Source organism: Macrotis lagotis, chromosome 6 (assembly GCF_037893015.1).
Source record: "Macrotis lagotis isolate mMagLag1 chromosome 6, bilby.v1.9.chrom.fasta, whole genome shotgun sequence".
Taxonomy (NCBI): Eukaryota; Metazoa; Chordata; class Mammalia; order Peramelemorphia; family Peramelidae; genus Macrotis; species Macrotis lagotis.
In genome coordinates, this window is record NC_133663.1 from 194,319,197 (window position 1) to 194,342,471 (window position 23,275).

Sequence of the window (23,275 nt, forward strand, 5' to 3'; positions counted from 1 at the left end):
GATTTTGTTTTAAAATTTTTTCCATATCGAATGTTTACCTTCTTTCTGGTCCATTCTCACTATCAAGGAGTCAATTGAGTAAAATTGTGCACCAGTTATGCCAAATCCTTTCAATTCTCCCATTTTATTTGTAGTTCTTTCTCAAAGACCTCTCATTTCATTTAGAAATTAGTTTTAAATTATTTAAAAAGTTCTATTTTTCAAAGGATGTGATCTATTCTAATTTTCAAGGAACTACTTACTTGGTTTGGACTTTATATCTTTTTTACTAAGTCAATCCTCCAAACATTTCACTTTCTATCTCGTTTGCTAAGCTCATTACTATAGAATTCTCACTTCATTTAGAAAATTTTAACTTTTAAAAAACAAAACAAAACAAATCATTTTTATTTATTTATCTCAGAAATTATAGCTGAATTTATGTCCATGCTGTGTTTTTTTTTTTTTTTTGGTTTTGTTTTTGAGGTTTGTTTATAGATGATATTTTTCTGGAATTTTATCTTCAGCATGATTCTATCAGTTGTATCAATACTATTAATGGGAGTTTTTTTTGTGTGTACTTATATTTCCATCTTTACTTCTTGAATAGATTAATTGTGTTATGTTAAAACTCTGTCCATTTCTGGAGAGAATGTCTTGACCTTTTTGGTTCTCAGGTCCTTTTTGTATCTTTTTTTCCCAGCTATTAAGGACTGAGTTCTTTAAGGATCTCAGGTATGACTTAGGACAGATTCCTTCAAGTGTTTAGTGTTCCCCAAGTGATATGATCTGTGGTGCAATCTGATCATTGCTTTTCTGGACTGATCTCAAAAAATTTCTAACTCTGGTTTTGGTCAGTGCAATCCATTTCTAGACTTGTTTTTTACAGGTCAGTCCTCAATAGGTTAAATGCCCTCTCAGTTTCAAAGAAGTAGAACTGAACTCTTCTCATTGACCTGCTCTCTTTTTTTCATGGTCTCTGTAGCTGCAGTACTCAGCCCAAATTGGGGGTCAACCTTAGATCTCACTTTAGGGTCAGTGTCACACAGCTGCTGCTATTAACTTCTATTACTATTTTCTAGTATATAGCTTTGGGGCATAGTAGTTCCTTGCTAGATGTAGTTAAAGCTTGCTCTCCCTCTCCATATTCCTCCCACCACAAGTAGAACCCCTTACCCATTTACACTGGATCTTCAACTCAACTCCGATGAATGAGAATCTGAGTTGTCAGATGACTCCTGTTCTTGCTCCCTGAACAGGATCAGTTCAAGTTGAATCTCTGGATTTAGAAAAATTTCTTTTCCCAACTGAAAATCCCAATTTACTTGCCAAACTGGGAGACTTTAAGATGAGAGCTCCTTCTTAGCTAAACCTGTCCTCAGTGTTACAGATCTCTATCTGTAAAGCTTTACTTGAAGATCTATTTATAGATCATTTATAAAGAATAAATGGAAACATAAAAAATATAGAAATAGAGACAGAAATGACATTCACAATAATGAGGACAAAAAACAAATTGTAGAAACAATATATGAAAAAGTAATAAAAACAATTCCTTATTGGTGGGTTTGAAGCTAAATCAATTGTCAGAGACAAGACTATATCTCTGAAAACATAAATTAGCAAAATAGAAAATTGTTCAGAAGATGAATATGCAATTTTGAAAATTTGGAATAAAATCACACAGAAAATCTTGAAAATTATACTTAAAATAGCTAAGATATACAATAGGAATTCTTATGGAAGTAGTAAACCAAAAAAGTGATCCCTTGAAAACACTGATATAAAATAATAACATATTAGTTATAACTTGATTAACAAAAACCTAATTACTAAGATGAAAAAATGAATAAATTAGAATTACAAAGGAGAATAAATAAAAAATAATTATCAGAACATTTTATACAAATTAGATGCCAGGAAACTGAGAATTTAAAACTGAAATATTTTATTAATAGAAATTCAGAAAATAGACTATGAAAAAGAAATTAAAAATAATTCCATTTCAGAAAATGAAAGTAATTATTACCTATGAATGAATTGTCAGAGAGACAGGTGGTGATCAGGGGAGTATACTAATCTAGAAAGACTTACAGATTAATTCTATTAAACATTAACAATTAAAGAAAAATTAATATCTGTATTCAACAAATGTTTCTAAAATACAAGAAAGAAAATTATCTTCCAAAGTTTTTTTTCCTATGAGACAAGTAAAACTCTAAAATCTAAACCATGGAATGCTAAGGGAGGGAGAGACATAGATAGACAGACAGACAAAATGAGATAGATGATAGATAGATAGATAGATAGATAGATAGATAGATAGATGATAGATAGATACTGTAATTCATTATTGCTAATGAATATTATTGTAAAATTTTAAAGTAAAGTCAAAAGTAACATATTAAAAGTATTTACTAACACCAACTTGAATTTGTTACTGTGATGTAAAAATGATTTAACAGTAGAAAAGTAATTAACATAATTGATCATATTAAAAATAAAATGCACCAAACTTCTAATTTATATCATTAGAAGCAGAAGTAATCTCTTACTGACAGAGTAAAGTTATGAACTTTATAAAACATAGGTAATGATTTACCACTTTTAATATTATAAGTATACACACACATACACACACACACAGAAACTAATGTCACTTTAAATGGGAAACCATTAGAATATTTTTAAATATAGGATAAATCCAAGCTTTATCCTTTATTTTTATTGTTTTGTCAGAGGATCATAAAATCAGATTTTTGAACAGAAAGTAACTTAAAGTTCATTAATTCTAAACCACTTATTTTTCATCCTTGAGACAAGATTCTGACTAAGGTTTTTTGAAAATAGAAACAAATTCATATATAAACATAGATAATGAGACAAATTATACTTATTTGCTGATAAGATATTGTAACTAGAAAACTTCATAGAATCAGTAAAAAATTTCTTGAGATAATAGTTTCAGTAAATTAATAGGACATAATATAAATGGACAAAAATACACACTATCACTGTATGCAATAACAAAAAAGAGAAATCTCATTAAAACTATTGGAAATTTTATAAAGTATATGACAAAATATTAAAACATACTTGAGTTTTATATATTCAATTGTGAAAGGTTCTTTAAAGATACTTGAAATATCTTAGGTAATGTTACTGTTAGTGATTGGACTGCACTGCTATAGTGAAAATGATTATATGAACAATACTTATGGATTCTATTATATATTAATCTAATTGTCATATATATCATGCTGTTATTCCATCTATGATTTCATATACACACATATATTAAATAAAAAATGAAATAACAACTTGATTTCAAGGAAGATTAGTTCCAGAATCTCAAAGTAAATAATGGAAAAAAAGGATAGAATAACAATCTTAGACTAAAGTTATTTTATAAAGCAGTATACATGGACAGTGTCAAAGATTTTAGAGTCAAGTAGAATTAATTTTGAAAATAAAAGATTAGATTTACTTCTTAAGAGATCACTGGAAATTTGAAGGAAACACTCCTCCCCAATTACCTTGAGAGCTTCCTGAGGGCAGAAATTACCTTTTCGTTTTTTTGTATCCCCAGCACATAGAACATAATAGATGCAAAATAAATCATAAGCGACTGAATGACTAGTTGACTGAGTAATGGTGTTGGAAGTCAAACTATAAAGTTCAAAAGAGAATAAGAGGAAAGGAAATAGAAGGAAATAATAGATTGATGTCTCAAAGAATTTAGCCACAAAATTAGTGAGAATCCAGTGATATTTCAGGATTGTGGAGTCATGGACTTGTTTCTAGACAGTAGATAAATTGCCAGTAGACTTGAAGAAAATAAAAATAAGTGAGAGAAGTTGAGCATGATAAAGGGGACAATCTTCTGGAGCAGGCAATATGGCATAAGATCATTCCTGGATGTAGAGTGTGAGCCTTAGTAAAGAGGACTACTTCATTATATGTTACAAATTGTGAACTAAAAAAGGAAAAGCAAAGAGCTAGTGGTTGGAAGTATCTGGTATATGTGAGATGAGGATGCCAGAAGGAGAGAGAGAACTTGGTAAATGACCTCATTTTTTTCAGCAAAATAGCATAAATATTTTCAACTGGGGGTTGATAAAATAGTTGGTGTGAAGAGATAGGAAAAATTTTGGAAGAGTCATCGTAATAATAGATTAATAATCTAGTTAAGGAGGTATAGAAGGGTTGCCTTGACATAGTGAGGATCAATGCCATGTAATATAAATTTTTAGTTAATCCAGTCTGCAACAAATTTGAGATTTTCTTAAGTTTTATTCAATATATCATGCATAGGATGAAAGGCATCAGTTGTGAATATTTACTCCATGGAAATTTGATCAAAATCAGGTAATTAATGAGACAAACATTGAAATACTGATTTTTTTTAAGTTAAAGATTTTATTTATTGTCAGTTTTACAATTTTTCCCCCAATCTTACTTCCCTCCCCCCACCCCCACCCCCACCCCCACAGAAAGCAATTTGTTAGTCTCTACATTGTTTCCATGCTGTACATTGCTCTAAATTGAGTGGAAACACTGAATTTTTACTTTGAATTCATAAAATTGGCAAAGATGACAAAAGATGTTGGAAGGGCTGTCACTATAAGAATACAAACTTACTTTTGAGAAGGTTAAAAATAGTCTAACCATTCTGGAAAATATTTTGGAATTATGCTAGAAAAGTGATTACGATATTAGCAGGTTGGACAAATTGTGGTATGTGATGATGATCGAATGCTATTATGCATGATGAGCCAGATGAGCCAGAATGCTTTCAGTAAAATCTGGAAAGATTTTCATGAGCATATGCAATGGGAAATGTACAAAGTATAAGCAATATCATAGGATAATCAGTTGTGAAGGATTTAGCTTTTATCAGCAGTACTGTAATTCAAGACAACTCTGAAGCACTTATGATAAAGACTCCTATCCATCTCCAAAGACAGAGCTGATGTTGTCTGAATATAGATTGAAGCATACTTAAAAAATATGTCAGCAGGCTTTCACAGGTTTCTCACTATTAATGCATATCAAAGATATCAAAAACAGAAAGATCTCATATACCTTCAAATGGTCATGTAAACTTTTGAGGTAGCAAAGAACTGGAAAAAATGTAGTCATGTATCAACTGGGGAATGGCTAAAGCAATTGATATATGAATATAATGAAATATTATTGTACTGTGAGCCATAATAATGATAGGAAGAATACAAAGAAGCTTCAAAAGATTTGTATGAACTGATTCACAGTAATGTAAGCAGAACTGGGAAATTAATATACACAAAGACTAGAACAGTGTATGTGTAAATCACAAAAGAAAAAAAGAACCAGAATACTAATCTAGTTTGACCCTAGAGAACATACAATTTCTTCCCTTCTTTGTTAAGATAGCAAATTCTTAAGAATTTAATAAAAATTCCTAAGAAAGGATCTGCCATACCATAAAACTTGATAGAAGTCACAGTGATCAATTTGCAATACTTTCATGAGAAACCTCAGGGAAACAAGATGTTCAGGTTAGAGGAAGTTTCGATGTGGAAATAGCTAGTATATAACTTGTAAACCTAAAATTGCAATATAAGTTCTCTGTTGATACTATTATCTTATATCTCTCTTTATATATTATAAGATAACAATACTAGTATAAGTCACTATAATGCTATTATTCTCTTATGGTTACTGTTCTGTAACTGTACATGTGGATAAAAGCAATTTATTTTTATAACTGAATTATTGGATGGATCTTGTGTAGGTTCACTTGACTTCTACAGCCTGTGTAGGTTGTTATGTAAGGCAACTTGAGTAGGAAACATGATGTGAGAATGGTTTTCATTTAAACCAGTAGATGAATCTTTGAAAGCTTTACTGCATTTTTGATATGTAGACAACTGTCAAAATATCATTCTTAAACATTTCTAGTCTATAAAACATCTACCAGGTCATATCTTTCTAGGTATACTTAATACACCAAATTTTTGTCTACTGTAGTAGCATGTTCCATAACTTTTGCTATTTCAATGCATAATTAGTATTAGCAAACATATTTGGGCTCCTTAAAATAAATTTTCTATAATTTCTAATGGCAATACTCTTAGCCTGAATTGTTATCATGAGGTCACACTGTTAGAGGGAGAAAAATACTTATTTTACTGATCAGAAAATGAAGGCCAGGTAATAAATGATTTGTTCAGGGTCACATAGCTTGCAAGTGGCTGAGGAGAAACTTGAACTACATCTTTCTCACTCCAAGTCCAGTACTCTATCTACTATGCTTTTTTTGCCTATCATAGACCCTTCTTGTTCTATAATTATATATATTTATGATTCAGTCATTTGTTTAGTACTATTTCATAGCTATTTTGATGATTATGATTATGTGGTTGTCACTTATGGGATGCTTTTTTAATTCCATTCTGAACTTAGTAACATTATAGACTCACCAAAGTCTACAAATCTTTTAACATTTAACTGTTAGATTTTTTACTGTTTTATTGAAATAGAATTGTTTCTTCCAAAAATATTTCTTTAAAAGTTTAAAATATATTTTCATTTTTGATAAAGAAGTATTAATCTTTCTTAAGTTCTATTAGATGTGTTGACCTCAGTATTCTATTAAAATTTTAAAGTATTTTTGGGGGTGGTCTTTCCCATATTTGACATTGTCTATTTTATTTTGACAAAATGTAAATTAACTATGATATTTCTTGGATGTTAATTGCTCTAAGTGTTTTCTTCCCATTATGCTTTGATTTTAGATTTTAGGGTGTTTTTTCACATACACAGCCTCAACTATCATTTTATAATATAGTCAATATATCTTGATGGAGAAGGCCAGGGATTTGTAAATATTGCCTTGACCATTGGTTTAATTAGACTTGAAGATTTGTTGACAAAATATTCAATATCTATTTTTTATTAGGGTCTTTTAAGAAATTTAAATTTATCAAGTGCAAATTATTTTTGAGAGTAATTTTCTGAGAGAACTAAGAAAAGTTGAGGTGAAGTAATTTTTAAAAGCATTTTTCTCTTCATTTGAGGATCAGTACATCTGATTTACTATCCAACTAATAACTTAGAATCATCATGTCATCTTTTAGGATATTCTTCTTTTTCTCAAGGAATTCAGTACCTGGACCACAATCTTTCTTTTCCCCCCAACCCCTGTCTGTATACTAGAGAACTTTAATTTTTATAATGATATGTTTCAAATATTGTGATCTTTTAGTCCTCAAACACTTTATTGCACATTGCTTATTCCTCTTTGCCAACTCATTTATATAGATAGATATTTTTAATATCCTAGTGACCCATAAGCATTGGATTTCCATGTTCAAAACTCTTACACCTTCATCAGCCTGTAATTGAGTTCTACCTTTGTATATGCCTTACCCTTCTTAAATCAATTATTTATCATCAGAAATTCCAATTTATAAATCTCTCATTATTCTTTTATAGCATTACTTTAAAATTATCTTTTCAATTTTGATCCTGTAGTCAATTCATTCCATTCTAATATCCTCTAATTTTTATGACCAACACCATCCCTAATCCAACAGTACTCATGCCTTGTCAAAACATAGTTCTAAATTGCTTTTATTACCCTCCTCTTTTATTCCTTCTTTTTCCTGGGCTATCACATAGGGCTTGATAAAAACAAGGCAACTAAGCAAAGGCCCTACTGCAAATTTATAATTTTCTATCTTGACTGGACCTTCTCCCAAGTAGGACAATCCTTTTACTCTCCTGATTTGGGAAAGTCATTTCTCTTTCAAAAGATTCTGGTTCACAAGGATGAGAGGAAGATAAGCTAGAAATGTGTTTAAGATGAGAAGGGAAGTGCTAATTGAATAGGGCTCTCACCCTTGAAGGAATTTGAAATAAGTTTGGAAAGTGCAGTCAGCTTTCTGAAGAAATTTGCTCAAAGGGAGGAGAGATATAAGATGACAGCAAAAGAAGATGTTAGGGTATAGTGATTTTTTTATGAATGGAGGAAACTTGAGCATGTTTGAAGGGAGCAGAGAAAGAATTGATTTAGAATGATTGAAGATTTGAGAAGTGGGGATGATTTTAGATGTAATTTGATAGAGAATAAATGGGAGAAGATGGAATCAATTATACTTTTTAGAAGTCTTATCTCTGGAGAAGAGACAGGTCACTTTTGACAAAGAGTGGAAGAAAGAGGAATGAATGAGACATGAAATATGAATATTCTGATATGAAGAGATAGGAGAAGAGAAAAATGCATGTAGGATAATTTGTTATCATAAATCATGTCACATGATACTTTCCAAGATGCATTTTTAGGATCTAAGAGATCCTAGGAGGCTAGTGGGATTCATTATGTGCTACTAAGGCACAGGCATAGAAATAAGGTTCTTTTTGCCAGAGTAGAAGGAGAGAAATAATAATCATAAATGGTTATAATAATCATAATTTGTCTATCCCTGTTATGGTAGGTTGGTAATCATATGTCTCCCTTCCTATTCAATCCCCCACACTCTTATTGAGTTTTCTTGAGGAACTATTGGAGAATAGGGAATGGGTTTTAACACTTAAATAGTAATTTTTTTTAGTTTTTTTTTTTTGCAAGGCAAACGGGGTTAAGTGGCTTGCCCAAGGCCACACAGCTAGGTAATTATTAAGTGTCTGAGACTGGATTTGAACCCAGGTACTCCTGACTCCAGGGCCGGTGCTTTATCCACTGCACCATCTAGCTGCCCCACTTAAGTAGTAATTTACCTAAAACAAAGAGGCAAGGGAACTTATTGCATCTAATAACAAGACAGAGACTCCTGGAGAGGATCTTTCCATATAGGTGAGAATAATTATTACTATCAAGGGAACTAGCCCTGGACTAGCCATATATATCACCATCTTCCTAATGGTTGAGGATTGTGCATAAATGCATATATTTTAAAATCATATGCAAATATTTTTTAAGCTCCATTAAGGATAAAAGAAGCTGGTGGACCTCATCATGTAGAAGGAAATACCTTTCAATCTGGATTCTGTGCCGGACTTCTTCCAAGATAGTAGTCAACACCTTAGATGAACAGATGTCTACCTGTTTTATGTCTTTCTGGGTACTAAAGAGAAGAAGCTTGCTGAGCAATGTTTTTTTTTTTTTTTTGGTTGTTGTGACATCTTTCAAGCAATCTTATATGATTTTGACATATGTATGAGAGATATGTTTTGGAGGAGAGCTGTTAAGGTGACATTTTGCTCAATTGAATCAAATGCTCTTTTAAAGAACACAGATGATAGATATTTCTCATTTTAAGGCAATATTTTGTTCTACACAAGCAAATGTTTTATTTTTTTTACCACTAGTGACTTAAAAAAGTCTACAAACTACAAAGAAATTGAATTCTACATTCTTCACTTTTCAGGCAATTGTGTGACTTTAAAGATATGGTCCGCTGTGAAACTACACTTTAAAAGCATAGTTATGTCATATTACTTCAATCATACATACTGATAATAAATATGTATAAACTATATGTCACTATATAGTCATGTGTGTAATACATGTTATTCTAATAAAGATTTTGTGAAGTTACAGCAGGCAATTGAATAAGTATTGATTTTAATCATTAAACTTTTTTAGTAATATTAATATTCAGGACTTTAAAAAAAGTATTTGACATTTTCTTGAGAATTAGCTCATCAATGCACTCAAAACTGTGTCACCTCCAGCACAGGCATGCTATGTATATATGCGATCAAAGTCTAGATGTTCACTCCATCTTGTCTTTTAATTTTTAGTGATTCTCATCAAAAACAATTGTTAGAGTTAAAATACTTCTTAACCAATATTTATATAGACAATATCATTGAACATTGCCAAAAATTAAATAAATATTATATAATAATAAATACAAAATGATTTCTCAACATTATTAACTTATAATGTTGGTAGAGTAATTTTACCAAAGGCAAGAGTTTATGTCCACATATATAGTTTTTGTATATATATATATATTATATATTTATACATAATATATGCATATCTATTATTCCCTCAATTATTGCAAAATGAGCAATGCAATGACCAGAAATAATGTTCATTATGTATATATATGTCAACATATTTAAGATGTTGACATAGTGGTGAATGAACTGAATGACAGTAGCACTGAAATTTTTGCTATAAACAAAACCAGAAAATAAAAGGATCATTGTTGTTAAATTGAAGCATAGCTCATTGATTGTCCTTGGAGAGAAAAACAGGTGTTGGTAGCATGTTTTTTTTTTAATAACAAACCTAGAACCATTATTTCATGAGTTACTTGGTGATCTTCCACTGCAACACTTATAATCAGCATAAAGACAATATACACAAATGCTGAAGTTAATTTCAGTTTATGACACAATATCTGTGGCAAAGGATTGAGTAGAAAATTTATGTGAAGAACTAGATGAGTTTATATCAAATTATCACACATTTTGACATTAAAGAAAATCAATGTAATACAGAGGTAAGTATCAAAATATTTTATATAATGTGGTTCAGATATGAAAGAAGAAAGATAAAAGGGTTCCACAAGAAGGATCAAAGGCACTCAGAATGCTAAGTCTAGAATACAGAAAGGATCTGTGATTCTGTCAGCATAGGGAGTTCTCTTGAATGCAGACCTCAAACAATCTTAGAGACAAGAAGGAGGATTAGGGACAGCCCAGTTGAATTCTTTGCAATTGTCCTTCAAAGAATTTTGAATAATGCCTCAAATCAAATTTTAGAGTAGCAGGCCTATAAAAGGTTGGGGCTAGACGTTTTTACATCTTAAGAAACCTTAAGAGAGATGGACAAGAAAAATTGTGACACTGACCTGTCTGAAGCCCACAGCAGTAGCTTCTCCCAAACCAGACACAATAAGGGGGGCTGGAAAACTGGTCAGAAAACGATTGCAGGATACCTTCACCAGCACTGGGTAAGCCTGACACTCGTTCGCAACTCTACTGTCCATGCAGAGTTCTGAGTTGAAGCTCTGGGTGGCAGTTCCAGGGTAGAGAACAGTGGGAATCAGTCTCAAGGGGTCAGGGGACCTGGAAACAGTTTCAAAGCAAAGAAGAGTGTGAGTGTTTGTGACTTCAGGTGATAAGGGGGCAGACCAGCACAATACTACTAGGATCACATCACCTTGAAAGCACCCACAACTTCCAAATCCCCAGAAATATCTTTGAAAGCAGCAGCATTAAAAAGTCGCTTAAGATGGGACAGTGCCTCCCTACCCCAAGGTGAGCAGAACCTGACTTTAATATCAAGTCCAAAGTCAAGAAATAGGTTAGAAAAAAATGAGTAAACAACAATAGCAACAAAAGAATTTGGCCATAAGAAGCTATTGTGGTGGCAGGGGAGATCAAAGCATAAATACATAATGCAAAAATGTGAGAACAGCTATAAAGACTCAGAAAAATTCCAGTTGAATCCAAACTTAGCAAGAATTCCTTGAGGAGTAGAGGGACGTTGAGAAAAGTAATGAGAGAGGGGTGGCTAGGTGGCGCAGTGGATAAAGCACTGGCCCTGGAGTCAGGAGTACCTGGGTTCAAATCCGGTCTCAAACACTTAATAATTACCTAGCTGTGTGGCCTCGGGCAAGCCACTTAACCCTGTTTGCCTGGCAAAAACCTAAAAAAAAGTAGTGAGAGAATTAACAGTTTGGTGAAAGAGACACAAAAAATGCTTAAAGAAAATAATATCTAAAATCAGATTTGGCCAAAGGGAAAACAGGCACAAAAATTCACTGAAGAAAAGAACTCCTTAAAAAGCAGAACTGGTGAAATGGGAAAAAAAAATCTCACTGACAAAAATAATTCACTAAAATTTGAATTGGGAAAGTAGAAGCTAATGACTCCATGAGACATTAAGAAACAATAAAAAAGAAAAAAGAAGGAAAAAATAGAAGAAAATGTGAAATCTCTCAGAGAAGTGCAATGATCTACAATTATTAGACTACCTAAAAGCCATGAGCAAAGGAAAACACTAGACAAGAACTTGTCAAGGAAAACTTCCCTAATATCTTATATCCAGAAGATAAAATAGAAATTGAAAAAAAATAATTGATCATATATTAAAAGAAATTCCCAAATAAAAATTCCCAGTACATTATAGACAAATTTAAGGATTTCCAGATCAAAGAGAAGATACCTTAAGCAGCTGGAAAGAATCAATTTAAAATATTGTGGAGTGAGTAGGGATCATATAAGTTTTAGTGAGCTCCATATTAAAAGATATAGTGCTTGAAATGTGAAATTTCAGAAGACAAGGAACATAGGATTACAATCAAGAACAATTCAGAAAAACTGAGTATTCTTCAGGGGGAAAATAGACATTTAATCAAATAGAGGGTTTTTAAGCATTTCTGATGAAAAGACCAAAGATGAAAAGAAAATTTGACATTCAAACAGAAGACTCAAGATAAACATAACAAAGTAAACATGAAATTGTAATTGTAAAGGACTCAATAAAGTTAATTTACCTATATTTCTGTATGGGAAGATAATACATGCAAGTCTTAAGAAAATTGTCATTATTAGGGCAGTGAAAAGGAGTTTACATAGACAAAGATGTGAGTTGGTTGTGTTGGAATGGTCTCTAGGCAAATGAAAGTGTGAGCAAGAGGGATGTATTAGAGAAGGGGGAAGGGGTCAGTAGTATAAGGGAAATTTCCTCACATAAAAAAAGGTACACAAGGAAGACTTTTTTACAGTGAAGGGCAAAATGGGGGGGGGCAGCAATACTTGAACCTCATTCTCATCTGAATTGTCTCAAAGAGGGAAGAATATTTTTTGCACACTCAGTTATGTATGTAACTCAAACAATAGAGATGGGAAGGGAAATGATAAGAGAAAAGGGGTACATGATAAAAGAGGACCAATTAAGGGAGGCAGTGATTAAAAGCAAACCAGAGTTTTGAGGAGGGACAGGATAAAAGGAGAGAGAAGAAAAATACAAGGCAATAGGATGAAAGAAAATACACAGCTCATAATCATAATGTGAATGTATTAAGATGAATTCACTCATGAAACAAGCATATTTTAGGATATATTAGAAACTTTTCTCAAAAAAATGGTGTTTACAAATGACTCACTTGAAGCATAAAGGAATAGAGCAGATCCTAATATGTTTCAGGTAAAGCAAAAAAGGCAGGGTCAGCAACTATGATCTCATATAAAGCAATAACTAAAATACTCATCATTAAAATAAATGATCTAGGGGATTATATCATGCTAAAAGGACACATAGAAAATTAAGTAATATCAAAAAACCTTTACAAATTTCTCTGATAAAGGCCTACTTTCTCAAATATACTTCTGGATATAGTTCTGAAGCAAATTCATTTAAAAAAGTCATTCAACAATTGATAAATAATAAAGGCATATGAACAGGTCATTTTTCAGAAGAAGAAATTAAAACTACACTCATATGAATAAATTCTCTTAATCACTATTAATTAGAGAAATGCAAGTTAAAGCAACTTTTTAGTGCCATCTAACACCTATCAGAAATGACAAATGCTGGAAGAGATGTGGGAAAAAAGTACATTAATGAACTACTAATGGAATAGTGAATAAGTCTACCCATTATGGAGAACAATTTGGAACCAGGCTCAAAAGGGCTATATAAAATCATGCATACCTTTCATATCAGAAATATCTCAACCAAGTCTATATCCCAAAAGGATCAAAGAAAAAAGGAAAAAGACATATATACAAATAAAATATTCATAATAATTTTTTGTATGTGCTGGCAAAGAATTGGAAATGAAGGGGATAGTCATCAGTTTTTGAATAGTTGAAAAAGTTGTGGCATATGATTGTAATGGAATAGAAATTTCCTAAGAAATGATGAGGGGGATGGTTTCTAAAAAAATGGCAAGAACTCTATGAACTGATGCAAAGTGAAGTGAGAAAAACTAAGAGTTCATTGACACTAACAGCACTATTATAATAATAATGATTAGCTGAGAAAGACTTGGCTACTCTGATTAATAGAATGATGCTAAACAATTCCAAAAGACTCATTATGAAAACAGAGAGAACTGATTAACTCTGAGTGCAAGTTCAAGTATAATTTTCTCTATTTTTCTTACCTTTTGAAATATGTTAATATGGAGTTATCATACTTATTATTAGCATGCAAATATGTTAACATTAATATTAATATTTATATTCACATGCAACATATACTTAAATTAATATGTATACATTATATTAATATATTATAATAATTTCAATGTTATAATATATTATTGTTAATACTAAAGCTAATTTGCTCATAGGGAAATATGTTTATCATGATTGTTTATATAATTGATATAATATTGCTTGCCTTCTCAGTGGGTGTGTGAAGAAGGAAGATGGAGGAAAAGAATTTGAAACTCAAAATTTAAAAAGAAAAGAATGCTAAAAATAAATATATAAAATTGAATTAAAAAAATAGAAGATGTGTCTTCTGAGGCAGCCAGAAGGACATAGTAGTGAAGTACTTTGCCAAGATTCATATAACTAATAAGTGTTAGGATAATTTGGACCAAGATTTTTCTGATTTCAAGTCTAGAAATCACTATCTTCATAATATCCTACTGTCTGTATAAAAGGTGAATCTTTAAATTTATTTATAAATTTAATTTAATTTGATTAATACAGTGATTCAATTCTGCTCACCAACTCTATGATTTTTCATATTAAAAATGCATAAAACAGATGTGTATATTTACCAAAGATGTTTGCCACTCTCATGGAGACTGTCTTGGTAAAGGTCCAAATGATGAATAATTTCCTTCTAGAGGGTTAGGGCCTCCATTTGCTTTGTAGGTAACCCTGCATCAAGTCTTAAAAAAAATGTTGGTGTAGTGGAGAGCACACTCACGATGAAATCATAGGATCTGGATTCAAATTTCACCTCTGTGGGATCCGAGGTAAGCTACTTAACCTCTTTGGTCTTCAATTTTTTTATTGTTAAAATGAGGGGATTTGATTAGAATCTCAGCAGTCCCTTCAAGCTTTATGTCTCTGATCCTATTACAAGACCTCTTTAATGAGATCTATGACTTATCACAATGATATCCCAAATAATTCATATAAGAAAAACTAAATGGATAAAAACCTAATATGATCCAAACTACGATTGCAGTGAAATGACCCATCTAGAGTTAGTACATGAATACATATACTTGGGACAGAAATTTCAAATAGACAATGAGTTGTTAAATAATACCCAGATTCTTCCTTACAAAATGATCTATCTTTTCAATAGAAATATTTTTCTAATGCTTTTCTTTTAGTCATAAGTCTTAGAATACAGCAGTTTTTGGATGTCTTATACTCAAGAAGTGTCATAAGGAATATGTTTTGCTAGGTGTATGATCAGAAAAGGAGGTATGATGGTCATGCATGAGAATGAGTAATTTGATGAACAGGCTTAAAGTACAAATGAAATTAAAAAAATGTTACAAATCTTTTATTGAAGAACATAGACATTAATTTCATAGGATGAGAGGACAATTTTCCCTACTGGGAAAAATATTCAGAATAGTGATATTAAAAATCTATTGAATTACTAGAGAAGTTTCTTTGTTAGTATACTTGTTCCCTTGATCCAAAGGTATGAGAAAAGAGTGGACTATAAAACATTATTAGCTGCACAAGTATAGGGAGAAAGAGATTTTAATTGAGGGCAAGCTCAGTCTTATTTAACAATATGACATTTTGCTTTTATTAATAACCTGCTAAAAGCTCAAGATATGATAAACATATATTCTTCAAGAGAAGTAAAAGTCACTGTTTCTTATGATAGAAAACTTAACCTCTACCTCTTTTAATCCAAAATTATAGTAAGATACTCATTTTAATACTATTTCTATGAAAGTTTTGCCAGTAGCTTTTATTCAACTTCATACAGAATTTTAAGTATATAAAAGAGCTTATTCCTGCCTTATCTATTAGTTTTAGGTTTTAGTTATCCCAGCACTTGGGTTGATTGTTTCTCTCTGTTCAAAATAATAATATAATTCTATAATATTGCAGAGAATATTGCATAAATTTTAATATTGCTTCATTTTTATTAGCCCTATTTTATTTTGCTCTCCTTTTATCATGCAAATCAGTAGTTTTTTTAACTAAGAATACTCCCTAGTTTTTCTGTTAAATTATAGTCACCTGAATTCCTCTACAATATCATCATTTTTTTCTTTTTTACATCCTTTCTCTCTCTTTTACTTCTACCTTCACCTCAGAGGAAAAATGATTCTCTGTTCTTGCCAGATTTAGCCTGTTATTTTTATTTTATATCCTCTTACAAATCAACATCCTAATTTTTTTGCATGTTTAGATTCTCCCCATGCTCACAAACATGTTGAGTTTTCTCCTGTATTTATATTTCACTCTTCATGGAGCTTCTCTCTCAAATCATTCATCAGTGAAAGGTTGGGTTCCATTAGGATGACGTATTACCTTTCCTTTCAAAATTCTAAGGGTAATGCCGAGAGGTTGTAACTTCTAATAGTTTCTCATTTCATCAAATGAGCCTCACCTCTGCTATCAATCAAAGAGTTGAGAACAATTAAATCCTAGAAAAAACTTTACTTAAAAGTTATAGCAATAATAGTAGTTTAAAACACTCCAACTCATCCTAGAGAACACTCTTTGCACAAACACATGGGAGATTCCTGGTAAGATACTGGAACTTAAAATGCAAAAGGAGTGAAGCAATATGAGTAATGAAAACAGTTGACCAAGAGATGTCTCCTCACACTGGGAGTAATTTTCTCCCCTTGTGAAGTTCTCATAAGATTTTACTTATTTGAAACTCTCTGCTAGTCTCTGAGAACAGGTGCTTTCTTAAAATTCATGTTCAGCATTTCTCTTCAGCACAAGGACCATGATCCCTAAAGTTTCTGTTTCCATGTCTTTCCATCTCTACGTAAAGGCACTTTCTCTACTATTACTCTCTCTTGCTCCTACTGATTCTACTATACACTCTGCTTGTTAACGGGACCCCTAAAGGCTTTCTTGAACTCATTGGTGGCATAGGCACTACCTCTTAAATATCCAATGACCTACAAATGAGAAGAATAAATATTAAAGATCTGGAGATGCCATGCATTCAGAGATGCATGACATTTGGGTGGTGGGTTGGGGATATCATCTCCATCTCCACAGCTCAAAGTTATTCTCTTCAGAAAGTAATGAATGGATTTTAGCTGAAATCCTTTGTTTGTCCCATCATTTCTGCTTCAGCCACTCTGGAGTTATCAATTGTTCAAGTAAATTACAAGACTTTTTATTATGTTTTATTATGATTATTTATTCTTCACAATTCATTACCATTCTTTGTTTATCATATAGTATTATTTCTAGAGTCACTCATGTCCCAGCCACTGTAATCTCCATTTTCACATGTTAAATTGGAAACCGACTATCTGCTCAAAATACTAGGTTCTCATTGACCACAATTCCCTTTACATTTAAATAAAAGTACATTTAGAAATATTTCTCCTTCATCTGCTACCTAACATACTCCCTTCACTATTACTTATAAGAAGAATGTGAAGCATTCATTACTTTATTTTCTAAATAACAAGGGCTATTTATTTTCAATATCTACCATTGGACAAAAGCTTCTATCTTGAATAGTATCCAGGTTATTCTAATCACCAATCGATTTTGACAGTTTTAGAGTGTGTGACAGCATCATTCTTGAAAATTACCTCCGTCTTGAGTTTCCATGTCATGACTTTTATTCTTCCTCTGTTGCTTCTTTCACTGACATCCAACATACCTTTCTCACTCTTGTTTATGGATATTTACTCATAAGTTTTGTCCTTGAATCTTTCTTTACTCTGGGCTCATTCATTCCCCCATTTATTTAAAAAAATTAAAGAAGTGATTTTTGTATCTGTGTTTATATTTCCTTCATTTCTAAATATATTCTTCTACCTCTTTCTTTCCAGTGAGATACCCTTTGGCACTGCAACATAAAACCAAAATGAAAAGTAGGGATTTTTTGTTTTGCAAAATAAGCAAAAAAATAGCAAAATTTGATGATATATGCAATGGTCCCTCCCTATGGTCCACTCTTTTTCTACATTTTCAAAGGGTGGGAGATATATTTTCTTAACCCTTTTCTGAGGACAGAATTAGCCTTTAAAATTACAAAGCATGAAGTTGTTCTTATTTCTCTGCTTTAGATAATTGTAGTAATTGTGTAAGCTGTTTTTCTAGTAGTTCTGCTTACTTTACTCTGAATGAGTTCATGTAAATTTCCTTTTGTTTCATGGTTTCAATAAATTGTCTCCATACTTTCATTAGCTGTTTCCTAAATTCTATCTCCAGTAGCTAGGTGATGCAGTGGATACAATGCTGGACCTAGAGTGAGGAAGACATATTCCTATCCAACCTCAAACATTTACTAGGTGTGTGATGCTGGTAAATAACCCTGTTTGCCTCAGTTCCTCATTTAAGGAGATAGTGCTGGAGGATGAGCTACAGATAGTAGAGATACCACACCATTATCTTTGCCAAGAAAACCCCAAATGGGGTGATGAGGGGTAGGATACAACTGAAATAACAAATAACAATACAAATTCAAACTTGTCCAAATAGTCCTACCCTGTGTTTTATTGTTTAAAACTATTTTGACAGCTATATTCAAACATAATTGGTTTCCTTTTAAATTCCATGCATTTTTATGCATTTAAAAATATCATTCTGAGAAGGGATCCTTAGATTTCAGGAGATGCCAAAGGGTCTATTACACACACATGCAAACATACACACACATACACACACACACACACACACACACACACACACACACACACATACACAAGATTAAGAGGCCCTGACCTAGACTCTCTCTTATTTAACTTTAGATTCCCTGATTTGATTGCTCACTAGGGCACTTGGTAAATATTTGCTAAATGAATAAAACTTCATATTCTTTTTATACCACATCTAGAAAATAAAGGAGGAAGGGGGCTTTGATGATAATACTTTGTAACCATAGCCACATTTTGCCTTTTCAGATTTTACTTTCTTCTACTCTAATATAGGAGATTCTTTTACTTTCTGATATTCTTTTTGATGAATGAAAGGATTCATCCTGGATCAAATGGATACAACTGTGCTTTTGTGATTCTTATTAATTTTAGTTAAAGCTTTTATTTCTCCAAATGTCAATGCTTATTTCCTTTAATCTTGAAACCTATAAGCCTGAAGAGTACTTTAATTCTTAAAGCAATAAATAGTAGTATGTTAAATGCAACCTTTTCATTTTAAAATTCAGGGGTTTGAATAAAAGTAGTAACCTTCTACCTTCAAATGGTACAGTGGAAACAGCACTAGCTCTTGGAACAAAACACCTAAGTTCAAATCCAATTTCTGATACCTATTACTGCTGTGAAGTTGGATGAATTTCTTAATCTCTCTGAGCCTCAGTTTCTTCAGTTGTATAATGAATCAATGATACTAGAAAAGGATTTCTTAATATGTATTTTTAATGTTATGAGCCCATTTGAGTTTGATAAAATTATCCTTCTCAATATAATGTTTTAAAATAATGGAATGAAATACCAAATTTAGTAATAGGTTAGTGAAAATAAGTTTTTATTTATTTTTTCTATTATAAGTTCCTGGCCACCTTATGACTTCATGTACCCTAGATAATGGTTGTCCATATTGTAGTCTGTAGACTGCATGTGACTTGCAGGGTAATTTTATGTGGCAACCTGTGGGTTTACTAAATGTTTTAATAATTGATGCCAAGGTACCACAGAGCTCTCACTAAAGTGGCAAATCAAAATATATTTTTATTGCTTCAAGAAAACCTCTTAAAAGTAAAATTGGACAGCCTTGCCCTAGTTTAAGAATTTCTTGGCTAGGATGATCCTATTATCATAACTGAATATATTCTTTATGCTAACTACATAAAGAAAATTACATTCCAAAATGTATTTAAAACCATTAAGTTCTAAATAGGTAATCTAAAATTATATATTTTTAGCCAATCAAGAACATTCTTCATCAAAAAAGCATTTATTTATGTCTCCTTTCACTTTTTTCCTTCATGGAATTTATTGAACCATTCAAAAGACATCACTTTATAGAAATTTTTCTAATAATTTATGCAAACATCTCTATGAAGATAGTAGTAGATAGCGTTTCCCCTTTTAAAGTGGAAATGAGAAATTAAAAGTAGCATCAGTTGAGCAATATGACCAAACTGGCTTAACAACATCTTTGAAGCCAGTGACTTAAATCATTTTGCCCTAATAATTTAAGAAATATACTCTTGTTTACCTGATAACCTTTCAAAGTAATATTTTTGTATACTTATATAAATGATATGTATTTTAAATAGACTAATCTGTATTAAAATAAAACTTGGTATATTTCAAATTTCTGGGATAAAGTATCAACCTTGATGAGTTTTCCCAAGACTCAAAAACAATAAAAAATAACAGCAGCAACAGCAGCAATAACAATAATATCAGAAACAATAACATAATAACAAACACTATCATGGTGCTGATATAGAATCACATACATCTGATAGCATATAATCATGTGAAACATTAAAAATGACTATGGTGAATTGCATAATTTTTTAGATTAAACTATTCATATTTAGTATAATTCAGTTGGTTAGAAGCATAATATACTATTGATAATATTAATATGATAAAAATAATTTTATGATACAATCCAAAGAATTGACATATCCATCCTATTTATTATAAATATCACAAAGATATAGAAGTGATCAGGAAGTTGTAACAAGTAAAAAATACAAAAACCGTAGGATAAAGTAAAATTTGCTTTTTTTTCCTCTTAACTTGGAAAGTAATTAAAATCATATTCATGAAGTATATATTTAGTAGACTTAATGATAGTAGTATTTTCTTTTGTATTTTGTAATCACAAAAGTTTAGCTATGTCTTGGATTGAGACATTGGAGTTCTGGGGGTATAGACTGCATTTTTCTCATTATGTGACTATTTATTTAAGATTTACTTATGTCTATGGAAAAAGTTAGATTAAACTCTTGTCTCTTCGAACTCTAAGGGCTTAAGTTTATGAAATTTAGTCAATCTTTTCTGTATTTGTAATCTTTTTTATGTAGAAATTTCCTATTGGTTGAAATGTTGAATTCTCATAAAGGCACAATTCTAACAACAGAGCAATATGGAGATCTTTAGCTGAGTCAAAAAAAGATTAGGTGATGATGTAGATGAGGAGGAGGAGGAAAAATAACATTTCAAATAAAGTATTCTTCCCAATAATCCCAATGTATTTTAATAGTTTTATGTATTATTTCCCTTATGTTTCAAATTAGGAACCTGGGGCTTAGAAAGATTACTTTCTCATTGCTATAGCATTGCAGAATTGGTACTTCAAAAATATCTATATATTTATATCTATCTATCTATACAATAAACCTGCAAGAAAAGATAGTAAAATAATCTCACTTAAAATAATTGTAGATGATATAAAATACCTGAGAGTATAGCTACAAAAACAAATCCAAGAAGTACATGAACATAATTATAAAACATTTAATGCTGATAAATTCAGCTTTAAATATTTGGAGAGATATTAATAATTCATAGATAGGTGGAGCTAATGTAATAAAAGTGACAATTTTGCCTAATCTATTCAATACCATCCCACTGAGTTATCAAAAAAATTACTTTTACTAAGCTAGAAAAGATAAGAGCACAAATCATTTGGAAGAACAAAAGGTCAAAAACACTAAAGGAATTAATGGGAAAAAAATCAATGTAGCCAAGATTATAAGAAAAGCAGAAAATTGGAAGAAATTTTTTATAACTGTCTCACATAAAGAACATTTTCAATTTTATATGCATATGAGAGGATTCTGAGAAGCTGCAGAGTAGGTCTGAAAATTATGAAAAGAAAGTCAATAAGTTGAAGTAGAGAATCAAAAACTTAGGGGGGAAAATAATTCCTTGAAAACTAGAATTGAGCAAAGGGAAACCTATGATATTTTAAGACACCAAGAAATATAAACCAAAATCAAAAGAATGGAAAAATAGAAATATCAATTCTGGATCTATTTCCAGGTAGTTGTCTTTTCAATGAGATATTTCACATTGTCTTTTATTTTTTCATTCTGTTTTTTAAAACTATTTCTTGGTTTTTCATAGTCATTAGCTTCCATTTGTTCAATTCTAATTTTTAAATAATTATTTTCTTTGTATCTTCTTTTCCATGTGGATAATTTTCCATTTTAAAGGCATTCTTGTGCTCACTGTCCTTTTTTTTGTACCTTTTTCCCCATTTGGTCTAGTCTATTTTTCAAGGCTATTTTCTTCAGTATATTTATGTTTCTCCTTTACCAAATATTGACTCTTTTTTTCATGATTTTCTTCATCACTGTCATTTCTTTTCTCAATTTTTCCTCTACCTCTCCTACTAGATTTTCAAAATCATTTTTTGAGCTACAACATGGCCTGAGATCAATTCATTTTTTTTCCTTGGAGGCTTTGGATGTAAGTGAATTGACTTTGTTACCTTCTTCTGAGTGTGTATTTTGACCTTCTATATTACCACAGCAACTTTCTATAGTCAGAATATTTTTTTCTTATTGCTCATTTTCCCAGTCTATTTCTTGACTTTTAACTCTGTTAAAAATAAGGATTTGCTTCCAGGATGGAGGGCATACTGTCCCAAACTTCAGGGATTTTGTCTAGCTGTTTTCTCTAGGGATCTGTAAGTTTTTAGTTCTTTACAGGTAGTATGATCTAAGAAGAAGTGTTTACTACTATTTTTTGACTTATGATTATTGAATGTGGTCTTTGAATTACCACAAGCTCTCTTTCTGCTCTGGAACTATGGCTAAAAATTGGTGTCCTAGTGCTTCTCCTTGCCTTGGAACTGCCACCCAGCCCTGTGACCCAGATCTGAGAAGGGGTAAAGAAACAGAGTTGTGTCTCAAGGATAGCAAAGAGACCACTGTAATCTCCTTCTGACTAGATGTTCAACACCCTTACCATCTGTGGGTTGAGAGCTCTGGAAATGGTTGCTGTCACTGCTTGTTCAGTGGCTCTCAAGGCCTGCTTCTGGTTTACTAGGCTTGGGGCTGTGTTGGTGGGGCTTGAACTGGACTTTTCTCCACTCTCATCCAGATGAGACAGATCTTTTCTGCTGACCTTCTAAGCTGCCTTAGGTTGGAAAATTGTTTCACCCTGTCTTTCTCCTCTGAGTCTTTGCCTTGTTTCACTCTCAGGAATATCCTATTATTAGAAATTCT

At 31.6% G+C, this 23,275-nt stretch overlaps 1 long non-coding RNA gene across 1 annotated transcript in view; it reads right to left on the reverse strand.

Annotated features, from left to right (window-relative positions):
- The window catches only part of LOC141491344 (uncharacterized), a 149,052-nt gene that overhangs the window by 48,436 nt on the left and 77,341 nt on the right, over positions 1 to 23,275 (reverse strand). Inside the window, exon 3 of the long non-coding RNA XR_012469569.1 lies at positions 10,830 to 11,046. This is a non-coding gene — a long non-coding RNA (uncharacterized LOC141491344). The remainder of the gene's footprint in view (positions 1 to 10,829; positions 11,047 to 23,275) is intronic.